Genomic DNA, 24,981 nt, shown 5'->3' with positions numbered 1-24,981 from the left:
AATACAAACCTACGCTATTTATTTAGGGGTATTACTTTCTGCAAAACTGAAATGACGAGCCATTAAAATTTAGCGAGGGTTGACTACCCACATCGCTAGTTAGTGGGGGGAAAGGGGGGAGGGGTAGCTTGCTACCACTCCCACACCGGTGATTTAGCCCACTTTTACTTTTGGCTTGGATGGAGACCAGTTGTATCCGCTCTTCCTCCTCGCCTATTCTGGACTGCCATTAATTTTTGTCTTTTAACTTACTTTTTCTTATATGAATATATATATATGAAATTTTTTTTAATGTTTATGTATATATATATATATGTATAGAAATGTTGTAAGTTTCCTTTTCAGTGTTTGTGCTGTGTGTGATACCTATACGACAGGTTCTCAAGACACTTGCGCAAGGCCAGGGAACCTTCCCTTCCAACCTCTGCCCCCCTTGTCCATCGGCATATAACCTACCGTTGACTTGGCCGCTGCCTTAGGGGAATCGTCATCGTTTGGACCCTCCCTGTTCAACTGTTATCTTCGCCTTTCCCTCTTCCTACGAGAAACATGGATTACTGAGCGAAGGAAGTGTGGCCTCTCAGAGATTGACTACGGTCTTTCTCTTCTCAAGGCCATTCACCTTTCATGGGCCTCCGACAGTGTACTAACGGGGGGAGCACCATTCCCGTCCGCGGGTTAGGTTGTGCTTCCGATTGTTTTTCTCAATTATTTAAGTGAAATTATAATTTTTTGTAATTCTAATTTTTCAGCTTCTTCTCCGAGGGGAACACTTCCCTTCGGAGGATCAGTAGTTCTTCCTACTAGTGAATATTTTTAGCTGATTTAAATGATTGTAATTCTTGTTTTATTACAGTTACTCTCCACTCCCCTTCTCCCTTCAATGTCAACCGGGGAAGGGAGGGCACAATACTTATTTTATGTTGTTCCCTCGGTGGTCCCTCATCCCGGCGCGGACTAGGTGTTCCTCCTGAGGGAATTTTCTGTTGCATAATTTATTTTATTTTTCCTCAGCGATGCAGTTTTCTTTGTTTGACTAAGAGTGCCGACGAAGCAGAGCTTTTCTTTTCGTGCCTGGGGAATCTACTGTCACTGCCGTCCCTCAGAGGATGTCATCATGGGCGTCATCCCTTCTCTTAGAAGTACGCCCGTGGCAACACCTGATCAGCACTTCATCTTCGAGGAACTAGCTCCGGCTACGGTTCCTCAGGTAGCGCTCTCGTCAGATCATCTTAGAACTCTACCAGGAGGTTTGCCTCCAGGGGTTGGACAACTTAACCTTCTGAGGGAGAATTTTTCTCTCCAGGTGTGAGGTTGTTTCTCATTCCGAGGGAGAACTTCCTGCATCTTCATCACTTCATCATCTCAGATTGCTGTTGCTGTTTTTGCCTAGACTATGCTCCACCCTTGCTGGGTCTCTCTTCCTTCGTGGGCGGAGCATAGTCTTAGGCAAGTCTCTCCTGCAAAGTGATCACCTCTCTCGTTTGTGAGAGGGGCCACTCATAGAGACTCCTCTTCAGAGGATTGCTACTGCAGAAGGTTAGCTTCTTGGTTCACCGGCCCTCATGGGCGTCATCTGTTCCAGGACCTTCTCCTGACAATGCTGCAGCTAGTCCTTGGACTTCGGTCCTGGACTCTTCGGTGGATGGTTTACGATCTCCATCGGTGGATGTTCGCCCTTCCAAAGGGCACATCCCAGTTCCTGATCATCCTACCAGCTGACCTGCCGACCTACCAGCGCAACCTCGCCAGAGAGAGCAACATATGCCAGCGCACCAACCAACCTATGATCACCGGCGCAACACAACTTCGGTCTCCAGCTTGCCTGCGCACCAGCGCTTTCTTGCACTTGCGCGCCAGTGCTTTCCTACGCGCCAGCGCTCTCCTGCGCGCTAGCATTCTCTTGCGCTCCATCATGCTCCCACACGCTTGCACTATCGTTGTCCTACGTGCCAGTGCTCTTCTGCGTGCCAACGATCTCTGCACACCAGCGTTTGCCTGCGTGCCATCACTTCCGCGTGCTATCGGTCATCCACGCGCGCCAGCACTCTTCCACGTGCACGTCATTGTTGTCCTACGCGTCAGCGCTCTCCTGCGTGCCAACGATCTCTGTGCACCAGCGTTCTCCTGCGTGCCAACAATCTCTGTGCACCAGCGTTCGCCTGTGCGCCATTACTTGCGCGCCAGCAGCCTTCCCCGCGCACCAGACCTCTTAACGTGTGCGCCAGCACTCTCCTACGTGCGAGTTCTCGCCAGCAATTGCGTACAGTCATCCGCGGGCGCCAGCAGCCTTCCATGCGCGCTCGCCAGACCTCTTTTGCGCGTGCTCGCCAGACCTCTTTTGCGTGTGCTTGCCAAACCTCAGCCCCGCGTGCTTGCCAGACCTCAGCCCCGCGTGCTTGCCAGACCTCAGCCCCGCGTGCTTGCCAGACCTCAGCCCCGTGCCCGTCAGCAGTCTCCCGCATGCGCGGTAGCAGCCTTACGCGCGCTTGCCAGCAGCCTTCCGCGCACTCGCCAGCGCTCTCCTGTGCGCGCTCGCCAGTGCTCTCCTACGCGCGCTCGCCAGCGCTCTCCTACACGCGCTTGCCAGCGTTCTCCTTCGCGCGAATTCTCGCCAGCAATCGCGTACATTCTTCCGCACGCCCCAGCATTCTTCCGCATGCACCGGCATTCTTCCCCCCGCACGTGCCAGCAGCCCTCTTCCGCTCGCACACAGCCCTCTTCCGCACACGTGCCAGCAGCCTTCCGCGGGTCAGCCAGACCTCTTTAGCGCGTGCTCGCCAGACTTCTTTGCGCGCTCGCTAGACCTCTTCCACGCACGCTCGCCAGACCTCCTCCGCGAGCGCTCGCTAGACCTCTACCGCGCGTGCCAGCCCTCTCCCACGCGCGCGGCAACAGACTTCCGCGCGCTTGCCAGCACTCTCCTATGCGTGAGTTCTCGCCCGCAATCGCAGCAGTCATTCGCGTGCCAGCAGCCTTCTGCGTGCGCCAGACCTCTTCCGTGCGCCCACCAGCAGGCTTCCGCGCATCTGCGCCAGCAGCCTTCCACGCCATGCACCAGCAGCCTTCAGCGCGCTTGCGCTAGACCTCTTCCGCGCGGTCCAGCACTCTCCTGCGCTAGCGGTCCAGCACTCTCCCGCACGAGGGCGCCAGCACTCTCCCACGCGAGCTCACCAGTACTTTCCCACTCGAGCGCGCCAGTAGCATTCCGTGCTCACCAGTGCTCTTCTACATGCGAGTTCTCGCCCGTAATCGCTTGCCCAGGCACCCGCCCTTGCGCTACCAGTTGTGTGCCTCTGCGCATTCTAGGGAGACTGCACAAAACGCTACACAGTGCCTTACTGCGTGCCAGAGCTCTCCTGCGCACTTGCGCTCTCAATTCCAGCACTCTCCTGCGCACTTGCGCTCTCAATTCCAGCACTCTCCTGCTCACTTGCGCTCTCAGGTCCAGCACTCTCCTGCTCACTTGCGCTCTCAGATCCAGCGCTCGCCAATGCGCCAGCTCTTCACAAAGAGCCAGCGCTTCCCTGTTCGCCAGAGCTCCTCTGCGCTCTCAGATCCCGCGCTCTGAGGTCCAGCGCTTCCCTGTTCGCCAGCGCTCTTCTGCGCTCACAGATCCAGCGCTCTTCTGCGCTCTCAGATCTAGTGCTCTCCTGCGGAGTTGCGGTCTCAGATCCAATGCGCCAGCTCTTGCCAAAGGGCCAGCGTTGACCTGCGCACCAGTGTTCGCAGATCCAATGCTCGCCAATACACCAGCTCTTGCCAAAGGGCCAGCGCTCACCTGCGCACCAGTGTTCGCAGATCCAATGCTCGCCAATGCACCAGCTCTTGCCAAAGAGGCAGCGTTCACCTGTGCACCAGCGCTTGCCTGCTCTCCTGCGCTCTTATGCGCATTACTCTGAAAACTGCGCTTCGGCTGAAACTGAGCACCAGCATCATCCTGTGTGCCATCGCTCCAGTACTTTCCTGCACACTCACGCAATAGGCAAAAAGAATAAAAGCTTTTTGACAGGTCACCATTGCCCCATTCCTCTCCCTGCAAACACATAACAGCTTGGCCGCCGGGAGAAGAGGGAAGAGGTTTCACAGAAGGGTTCAATATCCCTTAGATTCCATCTTCCAAGGGGAATTAAATGCATCTACCATCCATCACTCAAGACTCCTCACAGGGAACCCTTGGTCCCTTTCTCTTCAGGTGTTTTTTTCTTGACAGTACCACCGTCAGCAAGGAAGAAATCATCAACCGACTGATCGCTAGATCACTGTTTGCTGATCGCTAGCTCGCCAATTGCTAGCACATCTCTCTCTGATCATTGACCTCTAATCTCTCCAATTGCCAACGATCTCTGATTGCTAGCGTGCCGATCGCCGATTGCTAGTCAATAACCAGTCATCAGCTTGCTGATTATTAGATCGCCGATGGGTGCTCATCTTTCTTCGATCATCGACCTCAGCTCGCTGATCTCTGACCAGCCAATTATCAGCTTGCTGATCTCTGACCAGCCAATCGTCCGCTTGCTGATCTTTAGCTCACCGATCACCGGTCCGCGATCGATCGCTGATCATCAATGCCTCACCATCACCAACTGACTATCATTAAACCATACTGCTGTCTCTCAGGGCTCTCCAAGCAGATTACCAACTCATTTATTGCCAACCTTCCTTGGCTGACTGACCAGACAGCTTTCATCTGCCTGTCAGTTACCATCTTCGGCTCACAGATCGCCGATTCACCAATCATCGACAATTCGCCAGCAGTTCGTGACTTGGACTTACTAGTCAACCTCTGCCCGTGGTTCCCTAGATCAGAAGGCATACAACACACTTCTCGCTACTGGCCGTTCGCCATCACACCAATCCACTAAAGTGATCGGCAAACGGTTGACAACCCTCATCAGTGGCTTGTCGACAGGTGAGTACAGTACTTGCGAGCACTCTCCAACTGCAGAGTAACCACGGTACCTAGTCGTTGACCATTGATTAACATTTGCCAGACTGATGTTACTCTAAGGAATAGCATCAATCTTGTCAGGGTGCATGGTAGGGTTAAGCGTTGCCTTACTTATATCAGTTGAAGGAGTTCTCTCCCAGGGAAGAATCCTTACACAGGGTATCGTGTCCCAAGTCTTCATTGGCACGCTGGACCTGAAGGACGCATACTCCCAGGCCCAACCATCCATCTAGGAAGGATTAAAGATTCAGTCTAGGCAAACAAGAAACACCAGTTCAGGGCACTGTTCTTCGGTCTTTCCACTACACCCATCCTGGTCTCACAGGATCGGCTTCTGTCTCCTCCATTTCTGGACAACTGACTGACCTTGGCAGACTCAGTGGCAACTTTGCATTAGCACCAGAACTTCTGAAGTATTTGTACCAAGATCCAGTGATCAAGGTAAACCTGTGGAAGTCTTCCCTGCTTCCCTATCAGAAAACTGGTGTATCTGGGAATGATTCTAGACACCAATCTCCACAAAACCTTCTCATCAAAGACAGGCGTAGAAAGTCCCTTTCTCAAAACGAGAAGAACTCACAGCCCAGAGTGACTTGAGTCCGATTGGAATCAGGCCTTCGATCCCCCAGACATTCTGACCCTCATGGGACCAGAAGTATGGACGAACCTCAAGGGATGGGTGTCAGTCGAGAATCTACGGAGTGGTATAACCTTCTCATCCTTCCCCACCCCTCGTACTTGACGCTGTGCTTAGACACATCAAAAGAAGGGAGGAGGGACCATAATGCTGCACCACACGACCTCTGCCCTTTGAGCACAGAGACCAACTAAGGTTTAGCCCTGTGTAGTATCCACCTCTTACCATTAAAATAACGAGCGACCTAGCTCGCACGCAGAACTTTGTCAGGCGGAGGAGCTCGCCCACCCACCTCGCTAGTACTTGATGAATGAGTATATAACACTGCACAAGCCTCCCTCACGAGACTCTGGTCTGTATTCACACCCAGGTGGAATGGACCAGAGTTACTCTTGTACGACCTGCCTCCAGCAGAAACCTGGCAGTTAGAGTTATGTGCTCTTACAGGAGGAGGTAGGTATTTGCTTGTAATAGACTAATAAGACTGCGGGAGATGGGTTGTACTAGCAACCTATATGAGAGGAAATAGTTTTCCCTCCCGAATTATCAGAAACTTGGATGGGCTCTGGGCTAACTGGTCAGCCAACAACTCCATAGGGTAGCCAGTACCGCCCTGGGATTGTGGCTGTTGCTTCACCCCAAAGGGATGGCAAGTTCAATTTAGAGGAACAAGGAACCTTGACTCAAGTGAAAGGTCAGTTCTTAACTGTGGGGCCAAAAGATTGCCTAGCAAGTAAACATTTCAAGTCGATTGCTGTTGAGTCATGCAATCGGTTGCAAGCAACTGTTCTGTAGGGTGGGAGAATCCTGTCCTCCAACTGCCTTCAATCCAATGGGAGTTGGTCGTATAAGTATGCTTACAGATTGGTTAAAAATATTACAGCAAATCTGTAAATAATATTACAGCAAATCTCCTTAGTGATCACTGTCGAGCAAGAGACCAGTTTCCAATGACTGATAGTAAGCAATTACTTCTGAAAGGCAAGATTGAGATGTAGCTTCAATCCATTGTCAGACAGGTAATTGTATGCATAAGTCCAGCTATGAACCAGTAACACAGACTGCCAAAGCGGGACGAACATACGGGTGGAGCCCAAATGATTTATTACATCCGGAACTCGATTGGTGAACATTAGTCAATGTTCGCAATCGAGCCCTCCTTCTTCCTGTGACCGAGATCCCTTAGAAACAACGAATACGTTTTGTATTTCTACGTTTCCAATTGGCAAAACTGGCATAAGTTCTGAATGTTCCCTCCCAGGGAATGTTAGGGAGGACGTGCCTGAAATGAAGGAAGAGTCTACTAGAGGGTAGACTACCTATGTATGGTTACGGGAAGGTAGGAGGATATTGCATAACTTGACTTCCCACAAGGAATACAACAATCGAATCTAGTGATTTATTAGATCGGGGATCCAATTGTATGATGGTACATAGTCCTTGTTTTCTCCAACGGGTGTACATCCACCAGTAAGAGTAACGCATGCAACTGGCGAAGTGAACTGTCTTTGCAGCCAGTAATGGATTTCTTGGCCGCATGCGGTTGTGTGCCAACGGGCAAGTGTTTGAAAACGAACCTGAGACTCTTGAACACTTTTCCTAATATGGGCATTCTCACAGAGCTCGTGGAGTCACTTGCGGGAATAATGTGTGCGACGTATTGCAACGTTATTGCTGAAGGAAATTGATTGTCGACTAGCTGTAGCATTGTTAAGAAGCAATCAAACCTATGTCGATATTAAGTGTTCCTGCCTGCCTCATGGGCAGGACAAGCATCCGTAAAGTGAATACTTGCCTGCTATTATTCGTAAACATAAGCAGAAGCTAACACTATCCCATCGGGACTTAAGGGTTGCAAAAATAACCTTCCAATGGTATGTCTCACTAGCCTGTTCTGTGAGTGCTCTAAAGAGCTCTCCCTTTCTTAGGGAAAAGAAGGGTGAGATAGTATCCCCGAAGGATTAAGTTTCACAAAATTTGGCGTCTAACGAGGCTCGTTGTACCCCGGGGGCGCAATGATAGCCGGAAGCGATCAACAGTAAATCCTATTTGCAGCAATAACCCTGAGGATTTTGTCTTGGCAAGCTTGCATGTGCAACATAGGCATTTGTATCCGCTTCTTATAATGGGGTGTTAGCGTACACCTCCTCAGGGAATGGAGTTTGCCTGCACACCTTGCTATGCTTAATGCTAGGTGGGCTCTCCTCCCATGAAGAAGCGTAGTCTCGCATCTTAGGGTCTGTTGGCCTAGTACGCTAAGAACACAAAAACTAGGCAGGTTTGTCCAGGCTCACCAGTGAACGCTAGCAAGCACCAACGAGCGTCAGTGAACATCGACCAGGACTGGCGAGGAGAGAATTGACTCTTACTTGTAACTATAGGTACAGACAATGTGAGTAATACTAAGGCGAGTAGACCTTTGTCAGGCAGAAGAGCTTGGTGGATGGGTATACAATACTGCGCATGACTTCTCTGCAAAATGAAGGTCTTTGTGAAGTACAGTACTCATGCTCATCCTACCCCCCCCCCCCCCCCCCCCACAGGAGGTTGGCGAGTAGCCTTATGCCCTACCCACGGAAGGGAACAAAAAAGGATGTGTTGAACATGAACAGCAGCAGTCTCTATCTCGTAAGAAGTTGAAATCATGAGGGCAGAAGGCTCTTTGTTGTGTCCAACATGCACGATGTTGGCAATAACTGCAACGAGTTATAGCCTACGAGATTTGTCGATGGGAGAGGCGATAACCACGACAGTCAGCAGGCACCACCATCTGTGGCAGACCCCGAAATGAAATTGCTCACGAGACTCATTTTGTACCCTGCAGGTTACAACAGCGAGGAGCAGGAACTACAAACAGTTGCCCATGTGTTGTCACCAAGCTTCAAAGAGCTGGGTTAATCCAATTCCTGCCGGAGGAATCCCCAAGGGGGAGAGGCCACTCAGATGAAGACCGTCTTCCCCGTAGGCGGGAAAAGTGACTAACCCCTCTCGACGCCGTCGGCAATTCTGGCAAAGGTTAACTCTCCCTCAGGAAGGGAAGTTGTCCAATACCTGGAGGTGGACCTCCGGGCAGCATTCTCTGCTTCCCATCAACAAGCTGAGCTCAAGTTGCAGGTTGGCATCGAGAGCTGCCTGTGAAACAGCCAAAGCTATTTTCTAGGTTCACTCCAAAGTGATCCCCCAACTGGAAACACCGCAGGGAACCAGGCTGCCACCACTATTGTTTCTATGCCAGAGCTGGAGGAACAAAGGTGAGCAGAAGCCAAGAATCCTGCAGTAAACTGTAACACCCTCGAAAGCCATTCATCAGCGGGGAGACCTGAAAGTCCCAAGGAAGGTATGATAATAGACTTCCCCTGGTGGTGGCCACCGTTGCTTCACTAAAGGAAGTTATGGACTCCCCACACCTAAGTGAAGTCCGTATAACCATCTGAAAAAAAAAAGAAGTTTTAAACTTTTAAGCCAGTTGCTTTTAATTGTAAGCCAGTTAAAAGGTTTTTATGGGAGAGCAAGACTACTTCTTTACTGAGCCGAAATAAAACGTGACTGTTGTTTACTAGTGCAAGTGTGAGCGGGGTGGTTGGTCTAACCCAGCGGAGGGTAGTTACACCTCGCGAAAGCTTTAACAACTAGTTTCAGCTATCGAGCTCTAGGTTTGTATAGTTAGACAAAATGCAAATTATTCCAAATTTTTTATATTTTTGTGATTTAACCAGCATGCTTAATCATTTAATTTTACAGTACAGTATAACATAAGTCGTGTATTTGCATTTTTGTAAGACATTTCAGAAGTCTTTTGTCCAGAGTAACCGTTCTACATATAGAGAAACTAGTTCCGAGGTACGAGTAAAGTTGAATCTAATTTTTCTTACCATATTGGAAAGGAAATTTTAAAATTTCCCTTTTAATTTTTTCTTAATATGTTCTGTCTGACAAAACTGTGTGTTAACTAATGATTTGCTTGGAATTTTGGAAATTCAGATTATTGCATTTTTGGCTAGGAGAAAGTCTATATTTTGTTTCAAATAGGATTTTTAATGAAAAATCTTTTTATTATTAAAATGTCCTTTTTATAATTATTATTATTATTACTTATTAAGCTACAACCCTAGTTGGAAAAGCAAGATGCTATAAGCCAAGGGGCCCCAACAAGAAAATAACCCAGTGAGGAAAGGAAACAAGGAAAAATATATTTTAAGAACAGTAACAACATTAAAAATATATTTCCTATATAAACTATAAAAACTTTAAAACAAAACAAAAGATTGCTCGTCCGGTCTCGCATGCAACCCCTTACAGACCTGGGAAAGCTATTCATTTTAGTATCCCATATACAGTAATTCTACCATTCTCTATGATTTGCTGAAGAATAGTTTGTTTTCTCATATCTTACCATATACATAAATAAACCTTTGATGCAATTATGCTCTTATTTCTTTGTCTGCTTGCTTATATATTTACTATTTTTTTGTGGCCGCGGGGGCATATAAAAATTAGAATAGCGCCAACGTTATCCCTGCGTGTCATAAGAGGCGACTAAAAGGGACGGGACGAGGAGGCTGGGAACCCCCTCTCCTGTAAAAAATTCCTGCGAGACATCGACAAGGAGATGGAGCTGGGGGTAGAGTGACTGCTCCCCGCACTCTAGTTTTGGGGTGTTTAAATGTGCGTGGATGTAGTACGATAGAGAGTAAAAGATGTGAGATTGGAAGTATGTTTAGAAGTAGAAGGATGGATGTATTGGCCTTGTGTGAGACAAAGATGAAAGGAAAGGGTGAAGTGATGTTTGGTGAAATGTCTGGTAGAGTGTCTGGGATTGAAAGGGGAAGAGCGAGAGAGGGTGTGGCGTTATTGCTGAGTTAATGGATGACAGGTAAAGTAGTGGAATGGAAGGAGATATCATCTAGGTTAATGTGGGTAAGGGTTAGGTTGGGTAGGGAATGTTGGGCGTTTGTCAGTGCGTATGGGCCAGGTAGTGAGAAAAGTGAAGAAGAGCGGAATGAGTTCTGGAATGATTTAACTAGGTGTGTAGAAGGACTGGGTAGAAGGAATTATGTAGTTGTTATGGGTGACTTAAATGCTAGAGTGGGCGCTGGAGAGGTAGAAGGTGTCATTGGTAAGTATGGCGTACCAGGTGAAAATGAGAGTGGTGAGAGACTGGTAGACATGTGTGTTGAACAAGAGATGGTAATAAGTGCTAGCTTCTTTAAAAAGAAAGATAAAAATAAGTATACATGGGTAAGAGTGGCAAATGGAAGAGTAGTAGAAAGGGCATTAATGGATTATGTGTTGGTAACTAAAAGAATGTTTGGAAGATTGAAAGACGTGCACGTGTTTAGGGGTATGGCTAACGGTATGTCTGATCATTTTTTGGTGGAAGGAAAATTAGTTGTAGCAAAAGAGTGGGGGAATAGAGTAGGTGGATGTGAAAGGGAGGTAGTGAGGATTGAAGAGCTAATAAAACCGGGGGTAAAAAGTAAATATCAGGAAAGGTTGAAAATGGCATATGATGAGGTGAGAGTAAGAGAAACTGGTAATTTAGAGGAGGAGTGGAAGTTAGTAAAAGAAAATTTTGTTGGGATTGCAAGTGATGTATGTGGCAAGAAGGTTGTTGGAGGCAGCATGAGGAAGGGCAGTGAATGGTGGAATGAAGGAGTGAAGGTGAAAGTGGAAGAGAAAAAGAGGGCTTTTGAAGAATGGCTGCAGAGTAATAGTATAGAGAAGTATGAAAAATATAGAGAGAAAAAGGTGGAAGTAAAGCGCAAGGTACGTGAGGCAAAGAGGGCAGCTGACCTGAGGTGGGGTCAGGGATTGGGTCAGTCATATGAAGAGAATAAGAAGAAGTTTTGGAAAGAAGTGAAGAGAGTAAGGAAGGCTGGCGCAAGAATTGAAGAGACAGTGAAAGATGGAAATGGAAGGTTGTTAAAAGGAGAGGAGGCAAGGAAAAGGTGGGCGGAATATTTTGAAAGTTTGCTGAATGTTGAGGATAATAGGGAGGCAGATATAATTGCTGTTCCAGGTGTTGAGGTGCCAGTGATGGGAGATGAGAATGAGAGAGAGATAACAATAGATGAAGTGAGGAGAGCACTAGATGAAACGAGAGTAGGAAAAGCATCTGGTATGGACGGTGTGAAAGCTGAGATGTTGAAGGAAGGGGGTGTGACTGTACTTGAATGGTTGGTGAGATTGTTTAATATGTGTTTTTTGTTGTCAATGGTACCAGTAGATTGGGTTTGTGCATGTATTGTACCACTATATAAGAGTAAGGGAGATGTGCATGAGTGTTGTAATTCAAGAGGTATTAGTTTGTTGAGTGTAGTTGGAAAAGTGTATGGTAGAGTATTGATTAATAGGATTAAGGATAAAACAGAGAATGCAATCTTGGAAGTACAGGGTGGTTTTAGAAGAGGTAGGGGTTGTATGAATCAGATTTTTACAGTTAGGCAGATATGCGAGAAATATTTAGCAAAAGGTAAGGTGGTGTATGTTGCGTTTATGGATCTGGAGAAAGCATATGATAGAGTTGATAGGGAAGCAATGTGGAATGTGATGAGGTTATATGGAGTTGGTGGAAGGTTGTTGCAAGCAGTGAAAAGTTTATACAAAGGTAGTAAAGCATGTGTTAGAATAGGATATGAAGTGAGTGATTGGTTTCCGGTGAGAGTGGGGCTGAGACAGGGATGTGTGATGTCGCCGTGGTTGTTTAACTTGTATGTTGATGGAGTGGTGAGAGAGGTGAATGCTCGAGTGCTTGGACGAGGATTAAAACTGGTAGGCGAGAATGACCATGAATGGGAGGTAAATCAGTTGTTGTTTGCGGATGATACTGTACTGGTAGCAGACACAGAAGAGAAGCTTGACCGACTAGTGACAGAATTTGGAAGGGTGTGTGAGAGAAGGAAGTTGAGAGTTAATGTGGGTAAGAGTAAGGTTATGAGATGTACGAGAAGGGAAGGTGGTGCAAGGTTGAATGTCATGTTGAATGGAGAGTTACTTGAGGAGGTGGATCAGTTTAAGTACTTGGGGTCTATTGTTGCAGCAAATGGTGGAGTGGAAGCAGATGTACGTCAGAGAGTGAATGAAGGTTGCAAAGTGTTGGGGGCAGTTAAGGGAGTAGTAAAAAATAGAGGGTTGGGCATGAATGTAAAGAGAGTTCTATATGAGAAAGTGATTGTACCAACTGTGATGTATGGATCGGAGTCGTGGGGAATGAAAGTGATGGAGAGACAGAAATTGAATGTGTTTGAGATGAAGTGTCTAAGGAGTATGGCTGGTGTATCTCGAGTAGATAGGGTTAGGAACGAAGTGGTGAGGGAGAGAACGGGTGTAAGAAATGAGTTAGCGGCTAGAGTGGATATGAATGTATTGAGGTGGTTTGGCCATGTTGAGAGAATGGAAAATGGTTGTCTGCTAAAGAAGGTGATGAATGCAAGAGTTGATGGGAGAAGTACAAGAGGAAGGCCAAGGTTTGGGTGGATGGATGGTGTGAAGAAAGCTCTGGGTGATAGGAGGATAGATGTGAGAGAGGCAAGAGAGCGTGCTAGAAATAGGAATGAATGGCGAGCGATTGTGACGCAGTTCCAGTAGGCCCTGCTGCTTCCTCCGGTGCCTTAGATGACCGCGGAGGTAGCAGCAGTAGGGGAGTCAGCATTATGAAGCTTCATCTGTGGTGGAAATGTGGGAGGTTGGGCTGTGGCACCCTAGCAGTACCAGCTGAACTCGGTTGAGTCCCTGATTAGGCTGAAGGAACATAGAGAGTAGAGGTCCCCTTTTTGTTTTGTTTCATTGTTGGTGTCGGCTACCCCCCAAAATTGGGGGAAGTGCCTTGGTATATGGATGGGATGATTATGCTGAAAGATACATATAGTGCCAGAGACAATAACTACCGGTAAATAGGCCAAAAGCATAAAACTTGCACAAATAAATACAGATGAGAATATGGTGTTGGCCTATCTTGTTCATGTGTATGCATTTGGTACATGTAGCGTAACCAGCGTATCTTTGTGGAGCAGTAACTTTGGATTCGAGGGAAGGGACTTGCCAGTGGTTAGCAAGTAATCTTGAAATATAATGATTATGTCCTTCGATTCTTATTGGTGAGGAAAATTACCACTAATAGCCAATACTTATACATAATAAAGTTTATTCAATCAATCTCTGAAAAGAACTGTTCAATCCAATTTATTAAAACATGAAAATACTTTCTTTTTAATATTGACCATTTTTTATCCTAAAAACAATTTATTTTATAGCTTACAGTCTGAAAAATCACTTAGAAAAAACGAAAAAGTATTTTTTATACATTGATAAAGTTATACATATAAAGATGTTATGAAAATTGCCTTTGCTCCTACACGAGTACAAATCTTCGTTCTTTAATATGAGAACTGATTCAAGCGTACTTAGAATTCGACCTTTAAAAACTTATGACGAGGTGTTGGCCATAGCTGGTAGTTAGTGATTGGCTGTGGGGAAGCCCACCCTTCTACTGGTCCACTGAACAGTCTCTGATTCTTGCTGCTGACTAACACAGACGTCTACGAAACTTAGATTTCTGAAACTTTTTTCCTGTTATGTATGTGCTTCTTTATGCTGAGGCCTGCCTGAGAGTGTCAGCAAAATGCAATACCTTTATGAGTAGTAAAGAGGTTGATCCTCATTCATTGTGACTTTCATGCAGGAGGCACGTTTACTGCTCGAGTCTCCCTGTAATGAGTGTAGGAAGTGGTCACCCTCACAGTGGTAAGTGTATGACAAGAGGCAAAGGAAGGAGAAGCGCGACTCTTCCCCCTTGCCATCGTGCTCAAGGTCGAGGAAGTTTGCTAGACTTATCCCTTACACCCCTGGTACTCTGCCCTCTGGCTCTTCCCTGGCAGCCTCTTCAGTAGGCAAGTTGGGGGAAGTCATGCTGAATTAATAGCTAAGTGAATCCTAGCGCAACAGAGGAGCCACTTCCTCGGGAAGTATGTTGGGCAGGGTACCAACCACCTGTTGATATATTACCGCTATAGAGTTATGGGGTCCTTTGGCTGGCCAGGCAGTATTTACATTGGACCCTTCTCTCTGGTTACGATTCATTTTCCCTTTGCTTACACATACACCAAATAGTCTGGCCTATTCTTAGCACACTTTCCTCTGTCCTCATACACATGACAACACTTGAGATAGGCAAACAATTCTTTTTCACCCAAGGGGTTAACTATTATAATGTAATTGTTCAGTGGCCACTTTCCACTTGGTAAGGATAGAAGAGACGCTTTAGGTATGGTAAGGACACTCCAAAATCAAACCGTTATTCTCTAGTCTTGGGCAATGCCATAACCTTTGTACCATGGACTTCCACTGACTTGGGGTAGAGTTCTCTTGCTTGAGGGTACACTCATGCACATTGTTCTATCTTATTTCTCTTCCTCTTGTTTTGTTAAAGTTTTTATAGTTTATATAGGAAAGCTTTATTTTGATGTTACTGTTCTCAAGATATTTTATTTGAACTTGTTTCCTTTCCTCACTGGACTACTTTCCCTGTGGGAGCTCTGGGCTTATAGCATCCTGCTTTTCCAATTTGGGTTGTATCTTAGCAAGTAATAATAATAATAATAACAATAATAATAGTAATAATAATAATAATAATAGTAATAATAATAATAATAATAATAATAATAAAGGAGTCTTTTCTTGCACATGTTCTAGTAGATGACAGTGTAATGCTTCTTGTTGTTTGAGCCCCTGTAATGAGTGCAGGGAGTGGTCACCCTCACAGTGGTAGATGTATGGCAGGAGGCGGAGGAAGAAGGCGAAGGGAGATGCTTCCCCCTTGGCCTCGTACTCAAGGTCGAGGAAGTCGGCTAGGCTTATCCCTTGCCCCCCTGGTACTCTGCCTTCTGGCTCTTCCCTGTTGGCCTCTTCAGGAACAGTCGGGGAAGAGTGGTGCTAAATTAACAGCTAGCTGAATCTCGAGGTTGGGAGAGACTTGTTTCTCCTAGCGCAACAGAGGAGCCACTTCCACGGGACGAGTCTTTCCTTGCAGATGTTCCAGTAGATGACGTGTAATACCTCAAGTTGTTCCTGGGGTTGCAGGGAATCCCCTCCAGAGAGCATCTTACTTTTGCACTGGTTCCCCCTACTGGGGTTAGGACTATGCTTGATGTTAACCTTGAACCGGCTTGCAAGTTGCCGATTAACATAACGCTTCCTCCTAACCCCCAGAAGTATTGCCTAGAGGGCTCTGTGGAAAGAGGAATGAGTTGTCCCTCATTGAAGAGACCTTACCATTTGTCTCATGATTACAAGCATGTTTGCTCTAGCTTAATTGCGGAGCTGATGTATCCTCACCTCCTCTGTCTCACCTTTGTGAGCAACAAGTTCCAAGCTTGCAGAAGTCTTGTAATGTTACTTGCCTGCTTCAGTGGAATGTGTTGCCTCGCATGTATGTTCATCATCCATGGATAACTCCGTCTTCCCAGATTTTGTCTACTGATAGTGCGCTCAAGATCATCGCTCACCCGAGAGCCACCTCACTGTCAGCACATTTATCGTTAGTGCGCAAACAAGTGCTCGCGATCCTTTGGGTTCGCCTTCACCATAGTGAACAATAGAGAGCTTTCACGCTCACAATACTGATACACTAAAACAACTTTAGTGAGCATGTGAGTTGCTATCAACGTACTTAAGATTGGCGAGCATGTCAAAACAACACGCGATCATAAGGGTTTGCACTTAACGATTACTAAAGTGTGCTTTCCTCTAGGAAAAAGATCACAATTTTGGGCGACCATCAAGGGCACACGAGGGCTTGGAAGCGCTTGGCATAGTGCTCTAGATATGCTGATGTGCTGTTGACTCCTGTTACTGTTATTCCTGATATATACAGGGCGAACTCCAAAGACGTGTGTGTAAGCTCATTAATTTGTAGGAGTCTAAGTGCAGCCTGGTGACTTTACTCGAGTGCCCACGCCCCCTCTAAATGCGACCGTTCTCCTGGTAAAGATTCGGAAGAGTTTCTTGTCCAGAAATCTCGACTGTTGCCATATCCAGGAAGGATTCATGATTTTCACTCTTTAAAGCTGAAAATTTTCCCCGTCGACCTACATCCAGAGACTCTGGTGCAACAGGATTCTCTCAGGAAATTATGAGTTTCATCCTTGACTGCAGACCGTCAGCAACAAAAAGGTCTCCAAGGTGTATCTCTCTTATGGAGAGCTATAGGCTGCCCCTGACAGTTTGTCTGTAATCAATCAATCAATCCTTAGACAACTCTGAGCAGGCTGTTGAGAGATCCTTATTTAAAGGTCGTTCATGAATGGCAGAAGCAAGGGATAGTGATATTGACCTATCAAGCAGGACCATGCCCTAGAGACTGACCATATAACGGATTTTGAGTGAAGCGAAAAATCTATTTTTGGGTGAGATAGCCATGTCGTCCTGACGGAAGTTCCTTTATAGTAGCTTCCTAGGGTATATTTGACTACGGTGATATTCCCAGAGAATTTTACCTTAAGGTACCCAGAATTCTAACTCCTGGAGCAAATATCCCTAATTAATTCTTATAGGGATATCGCATAATAGCAGAGGACGTATTCTTGACACGCCACATAGCTATCTTCACCCTGAATAGCGTTAACGCTACGAGAGAGAAAAGTGGCAAGAAAACGAAAACAAAAGGAGAGCCGTTATTAAGGTACCTCTCCTCCTCGTTTCAAGTCTGTATATGACGTCATCAACGGTGCCATCTTATTACGTGTAGTGATATGCGAGGTGCTACAGATACTGTACTATTGGGAGGGGTCCTTTAGCCCTTTTTAACAAAAGGAAGGGCGGGTTCATCAGGACGACATGGCTATCTCACCCAAAAATAGATTTTTCGCTTCGCTCAAAAGGGGATTTTGACGAAGGAAAAATCTATTTCTGGGCGAGAGACCTGTGCCGCCCAGTGAAATTGCTCCTTATGCACCATTTCAAAGGAATATAACTGCTAATATTACCAGAGAAAAAATGTAAAGGAATGCTAGGTTGAACTAGCTCGCTCACCTAATGGTGTCGGTATAGACTGGGGCGAAATACCAGAGGTCTCGTACCATTTAGACTTCTCCTCTTCGAAATCCCTCAATAGTGAGGTGCCGTTCAACCTCCCCTGCCTCGCAGACCAGTACTACTAACTCAACCCACGCTTGCCCATCACTCCTTACAGCACCCTTAAGTTTGGGGTCTGATCAGGGGGGGAGCAAATAGGGTGGGTTCACTGGGCGGCACAGGTCTCTCGCCCAGAAATAGATTTTTCCTTCGTCAAAATCCCCTTTCTGGGCTCAATCCCTGTGCCGCCCAGTGAAATAGTACCAGAGAAAACGAACCCAAACTTCATTAACTATACGGGAACGAATTAAAATCAACATAACAAACAGTGGTTTAATCAAAAGTTAACGTAGAAGACGGTCGTCTTCAATAACATCAGCATGATAAGGTATAATATCCCAGGAAGGGAAGACAAAAGAACATTAACTTAAAATAAAATCAATTAAGGTCAAACACTGGAACAAATTACATACACTTGAACACTAAAGAAATACAGTTCGTATGGTAAGAATAAATTGAACAATGATAATAAAATAGCAATGTTACGAACTAGGAACACCCATGGGTGTGATATAACAAACCGAACTCAGGTAGGAACTGTAAGTGAGGCAGGTAAGAGGAAGAAGGTGGAAGATATAGGATTCAGGGATTAGTTAGAAGGAATTTGTCCGGGAGATACCACGCTCCCTGCAGCTACGGTAGCGAGTTGAAGGGCCTCTAATTGTTTAAGATAGTGCCGCTTGAACACTGAGGGGGATTTCCATCCGGTATATTTAGAGAGATCTGTAAAGTTCATATGATGGAAAAAATTTATTGAGGTCGCTACCGCCCGAATGTCGTGGACGTGAGGAAAAGACTCTGGATTGGTCTGTTTAATGAAATACAAGATCTGTTGTCTGATCCCTTTCAAAGTTATAGTCCCTCCCCGCTCCCTGATAAACAAGGGTCCCGAGGTCTTATAGGAAGTCCTTGACAGAAAGGACTTTAGAGTGGTAACCGGGCATAGGGAAGGATCCTGAAGGAGAGGGATAATTTTCCAGGAGGACCATCTATTCTGAGGGTCTTCATTTTTGGCCAAGAAGACCTTGTCCGGGGAGAGGAGGACCTCTCCTGACGGAAGAAACTCTATGTGGCCTGGATCCCTTGATAAGGCAGCCAATTCCGAAATCCTGGCGCCAGATGCTAAACTCACGAGAAAGAGAGTTTTCCTGAGTAGAGGGATATACTCACATGAATCATTGACGGTTTCTGACGCTAGTTTAAGAACATCATTGAGAAACCAGGAAATCGGGCTAGGACGAGAAGATGGTCTCAGTCTGGCACAGGCTCTTGGGATCGAAGCTAGCAATAAATCTGTTAGATCTATATTAAAGCCGATTAGAAAAATCTTCTTCAAGGCAGACTTGATGGTAGTAATAGTGTTAGCTGCTAAGCCCGACTCAAACAAGGTTCTGAAAAAGGTTACTGTTAGGTTTAGTGTCATAAAGTCAGTACTAGAATCTTTCAAAAACTTAGCTAGTTTTTTGACCGCTGAGTCATATTGACGAAGAGTGGAGTCTCTCTTGTCAGATTCTAAAAATAAAGTATTCTGGGGGTCTATGTTAGCCCCTTTGTGAGCCGCAAACTTCATGAAGTCCATAAAGTTAGGGTGGTCTGAATGTTTGAGGAAGCGAACACAGTGGATGTTTGTACTATCTGGGTCAAAGTCGGGTTGGGAATCTGGTGAGGGTGGAGATTCAGCTCCAGTAAAAGAGGAAACCAATTTCTCTTGGGCCAATTGGGGGCCACCAGGGCTACTTGACCTTTGAAGGTTCGAAGTTTGTCCAGCACTTTCATCAGTAGGTTCACCGGTGGGAAAAGATAAATCCTTTCCCAGGCGTTCCAGTCGAGAGACATGGCATCCGTGGCGTAAGCCCGAGGGTCCAGGTTGGGGGCCACATAACATTCCAGCTTGTAGTTGGATTCCGTCGCGAAGAGGTCTACCTGGAGATCCGGCACTTGGAAGAGGATCCATTGAAAGGATTTGCGATCTAGTGACCATTCTGACTCCAACGGTACCGTCCTGGAGAGTGCGTCTGCCACAACGTTCCGAACTCCAGCCAGATGGACGGCGGATAGGTGCCATTGGTTTGAGGCCGCCAGGGAGAAGATTGCCACCATCACGTGATTGATGGGACCTGACTTGGAGCCCCCTCTGTTTAGACAACGGACTATGACCTCGTTGTCGAGGACTATCCGCAGATGTTGTTTCTTGGCCGGGGAAAGACGTTTCAAGGTTAGTAAGACAGCCATGGCCTCCAGGACGTTTATGTGAAATTGTTGGAACATTGTGGACCAAAGGCCCTGAACCTTCCTGTGTTGGGAGTAGCCTCCCCAACCTGATAGGGAGGCATCCGTGTGGATGACTATCCTTGGAGGGGGGTACTGCAACGGAACCGACTTTGATAGGCTCTTGGCGGTTGTCCATGGGAGAAGCCTCTTCCGAAGAATGGGAGGAAGGCGTGTCTTCTTGTCCCGACGTTTGTTGTTCGCTCTGGAGCGCCAAACTCGGTTGATGTCTTTCAGTTTCGCTTTCAGAAGGAGGTCTGTCACTGAAGCGAATTGTAGGGACCCTAGAATCCTCTCCTGGTTCCTTCTGGAAGTTATCTTTTCCCCCAGAAAGCGTTTGGTATTTTTCGCAATCTCTATCCTCTTGGACCTGGGGAGACATAGAGTGTGAGAACGTAGGTCCCACCGTAATCCCAGCCACTGAAATTTGGTCTCTGGTGTCAGACGAGACTTTCCGAAGTTTATTTGGAATCCCAGAAACTGAAGATATTGGATCACCTTGTTTGTTGCCTTGAGACAATCCTCGACGTTGTCTGACCAGATTAGCCAATCGTCCAGGTATGCGACGACTTGGATTCCGTGGGATCGGAGTTCCTGAATGACCAATTCCGTCAGTTTCGTGAAGATTCTGGGCGCGATGTTGAGCCCGAAAGGCATCACTTTGAACGTGTAAGCCTTGTCGCCCAGTCTGAATCCTAGGAATGGGCGGAAGTGTCTCGCTATTGGAACGTGATAGTAAGCATCGGTAAGATCGATGGAGGTGGTGACGGCCCCACGGGGAAGCAAGGTTCGCACCTGCGAGACGGTAAGCATGTGAAACCTGTCGCATTGAATGGACAAGTTTAGTCGAGACAGATCGAGGATGACCCTTCGGCTGTCGGAGTCTTTCTTCGGAACGCTGAATAAGCGACCTTGAAACTTCAGATATTTCGTTTCCTTGATCGCATTCTTGCGAAGAAGATCTTGGGTAAACAAAAGTAGGTCCGGTGTCAAGGGTTGATGGAATTTGTTCGGTGGAGGAGGCCCTTCTATCCAACTCCATCCCAGGCCCTTGGAGATTATGCTGAAGGCCCAAGGACTGAATTTCCAGCGACTCCGGAACACATAAAGTCTCCCTCCTACCTGAAGACCGTCAGTAGTTGGAGGTTTTATCGCCTCGGCCACCACGTGACCCTTTTCCACGGGAGAAATATCTCCCTTTGCTTCTGTTCTGAAAAGAACCCCTCGAGCCGGGGCCCCTGCCTCGTTGGTATCCTTGGGAGGAAAACCGGGACTCATAGACCGGGTTATAAACAGGAGAGGTAAACGAGTTCGAGGCTACTTGGCTTTCAGGGACGAGGACATACTTCACTTGGGGCTGAGACTTGGAGGTGGAGGGTTGGATGCCCTGAGGGACCGGGGCCGACTGGACTACTTGAATAGGTTGGCGGAATTGGGTAGAGCTATAAGGGCGTAGCCTCTTTCTGCCCCGGGAGTGAATGCTCGATTGTTCGAACTTCCGTTTGGGAGTGAGACCCCAACGGACTTTGAGGCTCTGGTTCACTCTGGCAGCTTCACTCAAAACCGAGTTGACCATGTCCTCCGGGAATAGGTCCGGACCCCAAGCAGAGGCTTTAATGAGCTTATTTGGCTCATGGCGAATAGTAGCTTCAGATAAGACATGCCTACGGCAACGTCTTTTGGCCACCAAGAAGTCGTAGCAATCTGCTAACAAAGATTGCAGGGTGGCTTTAGTCATAACTTTAAAGGAGTGTTCCTCGTCATAAGTAAGAGAAAACATCTCCGCCATAGTCGAGACGTTGAGGCTCCGGCTAAACCTAGACCGGGACTCGAACTCGAGTCGGATTAAGGTTTCAGGTAGTCTTGGGAGGCGTTCACTGAATTGCGTCGATGCACAGTCAGCGGATAGCTTACCAGAAGTGAATGTCAATTGAATGTTAAGCCAACATTCATTATCTGATGGGAACAGCAGAGATGTAGGATCTGTCTCCCGGATTTATGGCAAAGGCTTATCTTCGGTCACTGCCTGAAGGGCTAATTCAACCATTTTGGTGACGCAAGGAGTGGGGGTCTGTTCGTCCACAAGAAACATGGTGTAAGTACTCTTGTGGGGGGTCAGCATGGTGTTTGTACAACCCCACTCATTTAAGGTTCTAACCCAAACCGACTGAGCTTGTTCCTTCGGAAAGATAACGGTCTCTTTAGGGACCTTATCTAGCCGGACAAGAGCCTCTTCCGTAAGCCGGGCGAAGCCGGGGAAAGGAAATTGAAGGCCGGGAGGGAAGAACTCAAAATCTTCAATGGGCCTGGTCCCAAAACCCTCAATGGTCAACATTCCGTCCGTGAAGGGACAGTGGAGCGCCATTTTCCACGGGTTGTTCTTCGTGAAGGGTGGAAGTTTTGAGGCATCCGGGATGAGGAACTGCTGTTGTTGAGGCAGTCCACCTTCCAGGGTATCTAGTCTTCTGGTGACGGCAGAAAGTATAGAACTAATCTGCTCTGTAACGACCCTCGACAACATATTCATGAGGGCCACCGGGTCGAGGTTGGTTGTGGTAATTAAGGGGGATGACTGCACTCCCGGGTCCTGAGACATAGGGGCAGTGCTAGTCGAGCCACTAGGGGCTCCGGGGAGGGGAGCCTTCTTGGGCTTCGATGATCCAGGTAGTGTAGGATTCTTACGAGTCCTCACTAAAGGTCTTTGCTGAGATTTGACCTTGGGAGGAACCGAGAGCGATCTCGGGGAGGATTCGTGGTTCCCTTCAAAACCAAGAAAGGAAGAATTATTAGAAGTTGAAGAAAAAGAGGGGCTAAGAAGAGAGGTCTTAGCGCCAGACCCACCTGCCTCACTTACCACCTTACCTGTGTCTGGTTCGTCTAAAACCATGGGCTCTATGTCTAAGGTCAGAGCCGTAACATTATCTTCAATGGGGTCCGGGTCGTCAGGGATGTCTGTATCCTGGACGAGATTGAGTTCTACGGTTTCCGCAATGTCAGCAATTATAGGAGCCGCCACTTGCCTAGGCACTGCTGCCGAAGATTTTGCGTTCGGGTAGATAAGACTACAATAATCTTCTGAGAGGACGTAGGGCTTCCTGGCCTTTACGTTACGGGCGAAGCCGCCTACCCATAATTTCAAAGTGGCTCTTGCTGAAGTTTTAACCGCCTGGGAACTCTGAAAGGACGGGGATAAGGTTAGCAAACCCGAGGGACAAAATGATGAATGAACCCGAAGATTTATAACAGAAGTCAATGATTATGGATCATATTGATGCCGCCCAGTGAAGGGAATGTAAATACCAAAATGACTGAAAGAGGCTCACCGAATCTGAAGCGAGGATGGAGATAAGGTCATAACAGATAAGGCAGTTGTCAGGGTGCCATACCACAATATCGTCCATCTGGATCCCACAGTCCGCGTGGGACCGACAGACAGCATGTCCGCAAGGCTGGTGAAGGACGGCCGCGCAGGCTGTCATCCGGCAACGGACCACCTGTAAAAAGGAATAGTCCATGAGCATCTACTAGTTTCTCTATAAGGGGTCCCGGAGGGTCCGGGACCTGCCAGTTAATAAAATAAATGTATAGCCTTAGACTAAACATGCAGAGAACTGAGACTATTCCAAGAGCAATCCGGCAGAGCCGGGTATGAAAAAGGATGCAAAAAACAGTGATGAATATATAATCATAACTAGTTCCGGGGCCCCCGGGGCCGGGGAACAGGGTTGGTAAGTAAACTTAAAGTAAACTTAAAGTAACTTAAAGTAAACTTAAAGTACCTAAGATACATCCTTAAAGTACATAAATAGAGAACGCCAATTATGATCCGAAACTAATGTCTGTAATGAATAGGGCTCCCGGAGGGAGGATATTAATCAAAACCGTGTCAGTGTCAACCGATCTTGTAGTTAAGAGCCCGGCGGCTCCGATGTCTGATGACGGGAGGGTACAACGGGAGAGCGCGGGGGGAGCCAATGGAACCCCCCTACCTTACCGGAGGTACCGGGCAAAGGTAATGATTCATGTAGAATATAATATAATGATATGGGATATAATAAGTCCTATACGGACGATAATAGCAGGAGGTACCGTAGGTGGGGACACTCCTAATATAAATGCTCATTCTAACAACTGTAGCTAAAAGCAAGGTTACACCAAGGTGCAGTTATACCGACTAATCACGTGTGATAGACCCCGGCGGTCCCGGCCTTCCCCCTCTCCGCCCGATGGCCAATCGGGGCGACGGGAGGGGGGAGACGAAACCGCCCGGTATGAATGAATGAGACTAAGTCATACCCCGTTGGTATACTCAGTCCTCAATATGTCGGAACGTTGATGGAAGACTGAGGTACAAGCATACTTGACCCGTAAATCATAACCAACAACCATCGAGTGAGAGGAAGGGTGTACACTGAAGGGGGGGGGGGGATGGAATAGCCTTCCCAACTTGTTGGGGGGGGTAATGGTACCGGGAAATCGCCAGTGCGCAGTGGTAGACAGGGCTACCAACTGGAGATCCCCTTAATCATGACATGAAAATCCCAAAAATATGATCATAACGGAGTCAAGCAATAAATATAATATCAATGCACAAATACATAAAAATAATTAATGAATTAAAAGCGAAATCACGTAAGTAAGGTTAGGCATACAGAAAAAATATGGCGAGAGAGGGACTCGGGCGAGGGGTAAGGGAGGAGCATGACGCCATCAGTAGATGGAAAGCAGGGGTACCAACCTAGTTACTGAAGCGGTAGATCGAACAGTAAAAACAACAAAATACGCGAGAGTCCCACTCGAACCAAACGTAAAACTAGGTGGAGCGCAATAAAACAAAAGGTTTTGCTAATAATAAGTGAGATGGTTGATATTAAAGCTCCTAGAACTAGCGAAACAATCTCAATGGTGACGCTATCAACCAACATGCACGAATGCAGGCATACCAACATAACCTACTCCTGATGAAACGCTAACACCGATATCATAGGATAACATA

The 24,981-nt window shown here is 47.0% G+C and overlaps 1 protein-coding gene across 1 annotated transcript in view; it reads left to right on the top strand.

Annotated features, from left to right (window-relative positions):
• The window catches only part of GMF (Glia maturation factor), a 109,761-nt gene that overhangs the window by 67,730 nt on the left and 17,050 nt on the right, over nucleotides 1-24,981 (top strand). The window lies entirely within an intron of this gene.

This window comes from Palaemon carinicauda, chromosome 1 (genome assembly GCF_036898095.1).
Source record: "Palaemon carinicauda isolate YSFRI2023 chromosome 1, ASM3689809v2, whole genome shotgun sequence".
In the NCBI taxonomy this organism is placed as follows: domain Eukaryota; kingdom Metazoa; phylum Arthropoda; class Malacostraca; order Decapoda; family Palaemonidae; genus Palaemon; species Palaemon carinicauda.
Note: the sequence above shows the minus strand (reverse complement) of the source record. Positions and strands in the feature narration are given on the sequence as shown.